The sequence below is a fragment of the Polypterus senegalus genome, chromosome 13 (genome assembly GCF_016835505.1).
Source record: "Polypterus senegalus isolate Bchr_013 chromosome 13, ASM1683550v1, whole genome shotgun sequence".
Lineage (NCBI taxonomy): Eukaryota > Metazoa > Chordata > Cladistia > Polypteriformes > Polypteridae > Polypterus > Polypterus senegalus.
In genome coordinates this window covers 62,122,394-62,126,951 of record NC_053166.1, presented here as the reverse complement: position 1 = coordinate 62,126,951, position 4,558 = coordinate 62,122,394, and positions in this window count along the sequence as shown.

The following is a 4,558-nucleotide window of genomic DNA, read 5'->3' as shown; positions in this document are numbered from 1 at the left end:
CTTAAACTTCATACTTTTTGTGTTTTGTTTACCACTCAAACAGGAGAATCTGTTATACTGTATATTTAAAATAGAAGTATCCATTATACATTTAGAATTCTCTAAGGCTTTTTTTCAATTTTTTTCTCTACAAATGTTAGTTATTTTTAAATATAAACATCTTTTGCATTAATCTTATTCTTTTAAAACTGTATATTTTTAAGAAGGACAGTTACGGTGTCAAAAAAACAAAACAAAGATACTCTAAACACTAAATTAATTTATCTGCAGTTGTTCTGTATGCACACTAGCCTCAAGTTCTTTTGACTGGGTTATTTTCAATTGTAAACTGAAATTATACATAAACAATTACAAAGTGGAATGAATTTACTTAGTTTATAGTATAATTCAGGCCCAATCTGTATAGCAAGCACAAGCAATGAATGCTAATTTATAATTTTACATTTTAGTTTTAAGTGAATAATAAATAATCTTTAATGAGTAAACGTCAGTTTTCAAATGTTACTAATATAATTTACATTTTCTGCTACAAAAATTAAAACCTAAAAAACTTTAATGAATCCTTAGAGTCAATTTACTAGATAAAAGAATTTTTTGCTTCCTTTTTCTGCTCATCAGAAATGGCAAACAAGTAAGAAAGAGATGAGAGAGAAATTGCTGACCTCTGGTGTTCAAAGTTGTTTCCGCAATTGGGTCACTGTTCACTTTTGTCTTGATTTAAAAAAAAAAAAAAGGTGGTCTAGGTCATAAATGTGCTTTTTTCTTTTTATTTATTTTGAGGAGAAATTAACTAAAAATGTTGGATATACATTAGCTTTACATTCATTTAGTAAATGTTTATCATGAAAGTTCATAGATTCATTTTTTGCATTATTGAGATCAAAAATTAGCATCACAAATACCTTTTGAATGGTTATATACACTTAAATAGAATATGTAATATATATTTCAAACCAAATATGAATTAAAACCAAATTAAATAGAATATGTCAATGAAAAACGAGTTGTTAAAAGAGGCACTGGAAAAAAGGATTTTTTTATTTTATTTTTTAATTTAATTTCTCCTTACTTAATAGGCATTGCTGTTAGTGTCTGTTGGATCAGATTTCCTATATTTTAAAAGGCAAATTTATGTTGTATTTGAACAGAACATAAAACACAAAGATGGTGAAAAGAATTACTACAGTATTAACTGCACAAATTGTGAACATTCCAAAAAAATTCTGGCTTACTGCTGGACAATGATGATTTTGCTTCCTGAACACTTTAGGTTGTATCTTACAGATTTTTTGCCTGCTGATCAAAAAAAAATCACTTTTAAATCTTCCTACCACCTTTTTTTTCCTCTCACATTATAAGTATACATATACAGTTAAACTAGAATATCTAGTAGTGATCCTAGGAATGCAGATACTGTAAGATATACTAAATACTGCTTTTTAGCTCAGCTGTCCCATTTGCAAATTAAGGAATTTAATTATATTAAAATAACTGGCTGTCATGTAAGCATTTGTTTCTAGAGAAGAAAGGTATGGCATGGAAACCACTCTTTACAAAGATATTTTTGCCTCCTCTTTATTTAAACCTGGACTAATGAAAAACTTCTTGAAGATTAAGAAAGGCATTTTTGTTTATCTACAAATCAGACATGCCATCAGTGGCAAGCAGTTCAAAGATCTGCCAGTGAGGCCAGGGGAAAGCACTTGCAAGGCATTCAAGGATGTTGTTGAGGGTTGCATTGGCTACTGGTTGAAAACATGCTTCAATGGTACAAAACCATGAAGTGCAATACATTACTAAAGATTCATTTTTTGGAATTCACAAATTCACTTCTTCCTTCCTATTCTTGTTCAATCAAAGATCATGGTGAAAAGTTTCACTGGAACTTTGCAACAAAGGCAAAGCAGAATTCATCAGTGCTGGCCTACTATTGCTGTACAGTGAAAAGGGCCGTATCAAATGATAATTACAAGCAGCAAAGTAAGCAGCAAAATGTTTTTAGTTCAGCCAAGCTAATACAGAGTGTCAGTATTAAGTGACTCAACGTGCTTAATTTTAATAAAAGTAAATTTTGTCTTTCTCCAAATTTCCATCTGATATACTCAATCATATTCATCATTCAAGTATTTTTCAGGAAGCAAAACTTGGTAAAGGTTATCCAGTGAAATCAGGAAACAGCAGAAATAATAGGACAGTTGGTGTGTAGCCTGTTAAAAAAGGGCAACTCTAATGTTAAAAAAGGGCAACTCTAAGCCCAGTACAATTTGGGTAGTGTCACCTAAAACACAAACTTTATTTTTTAGAACACAAGGCCAACATTCATCCTCTGCGTTAACCTAATATTCAACTGAAGTAGAGAAGACTCCGCTAAATTGCCCAAATAGTTAATAATACCGGAATATTGTTTTTGGGTTTTTTTTTTGGTTTTTTTTGGTATGTATTGCGTAAAATGTGGGTAATTTTGTGATTGAACTTAGACAAACTGAAAGTAGCAATCTACATATTTGTGGTCTTTTGTTTCGTGGAAGAGTGTTTTATTGTTGTATCTCTTGGTGTTCCCTATTACCTTTGGAAGTCCTTTTCTTTTTCAGTCTGTTGCTTTCTTCAAAGTGGCCAAACTCCTTTAACCTCTTTGGCTTTAACCCTGAGGGTCTCTTGGCTCAAAATTCCATTGTAAAAATGATTATGCCAGAGAGTCTTTCAAGTTAAGACATTCTGATCCTTTGTGAAATGTTAGGCCAGAATAATGCTCAGGACAGTAGTCTGTTGTAATCCAGTGGATAAAATACCCATGCTGCAAAAAAAAAAAAAAAAAATCATAAATATGTTTATATGTTTTTCCACTCTATGATAACTCATCAATATTCATGAGTGGGATGTAGCTTTTAACCAAAACACACAATTTCTTGTAAACAGAAAACTGTAAAGCCAGTTTTAGAACAAACTGAAACTGAATCATTATTTGAATCAAGCAATATTGGCAACAATTCTGCATCAGTACAGCAGTGGGCATCAAAGATACCTTTCTTATTGCATGTGTGTTCACATTTTGGTATTACTTTTTTCTGTTACATGTAACATTTTTTCTTGTTGAAAAAATTTATCTTTTTTGGATTGTTTTTCCTTGGAAAATATAACTCTTAAGGATAATAATAAAAACTTGAAATTGATTCAGTTTTTGAGTCTGGTCACTTTGACACAGTTTTGGCAATCTGCAGCCACCAGATTATCAAGATCATGTGATCATGTTCACAAACCAGGGGCCTCATGTATAACGCCGTGCGTAGAATTCGCACTATAACATGATGTAAGCACAAAAGCCGTTGTTTTTCCAGCCCTTCACAGATTCTTTTATTTCGTGTTCTGCCTGCTTTTGTTGTAATTATCATTTGTCTTAAATACTTCATTTCAACTACAGTATTTATTTAGATCTTTAGATCTTAATCCAGTATTGTCTGAGATTATGCAGTGTACGGTATTGTTTGTACAAATATGGTTTTATATATGTATATGTTTAATTGTTTCTTTCCTATTAAGGTGTTGTTAATTTAACTTTGTCTTGTTTAATCTGTTTCTAATTTCTTTATCGGCCTTTCCATCTTAACTTATGATTACCTCTAGGTACTCATACAATGACACATTTTGTAGATGATTTCCATCAATCTGTACCCACATTTGTTGTTTCTCTTCTTGTTCTTCCCTTGTTATTTTCATTACTTTTATCTGTATTTGTTATCATACCTCTCGCTTCTAGTTTGCTTACAACAATAGATCACAAAGGCAGAGTTTAATTGCCACCCTATGGATAGTCTAAAAAAATGTATATTCATACACCTTGAACATTACTTTAATAAGTACAAGAAAATGGGCAAGATAAATATGGCAATTGAAAAAAAGTATAGGTGAAAGGAGCACATTGAATCAGCTTGCTTAGTTGTCACTTTGTTGGTTGTGGAAATGGGAGATGTTACACTGTGTCACGGAGAGTCGCATCAACATTGTGCACAAGAAAAAAAATCTTAGTTGTAACACTAGAGATGAACATATAAAATTGTTTTATGTGGGAGATAAAATGAAAATCAGTTATTCTAATCCAGTTGCTTTAGCTAACTGCAGGAGTTGATAAAGAAAGCCATAGAAGGAAGCTTTATTAAAGAAGAACAATTCTTAAACTTTCTTTTTAATGTGATTGATAAAATCTAATGATTGCCATTTAGCAGGGCAACAAAATAGAATGCCACGATGATGCAACAGGTCAGATAATACAAGGACGACATGATGACAGACCACTTTGCTCACTGTTTTTGTGAGCCTTCACTAAAATATAAGAAGGTCACCGTCAATTAAGATGAAAGTACTGTTGTACACTTGGAAAGGTCAAAAATGAGCCACATTTGGCTGTCATATCCTGTCATATATGTGAAGTTAAGAAAAGCAGCAGCAAAGCTCAGTGGAATTTTGGAATTAGCTTGTTATCCCTTCAGCCTTGAATAGATATTTGGATTTGTTGCATAGTCACCTGCGAATGAAACATTTTAATTCTGTTGCAGTGCTGCTT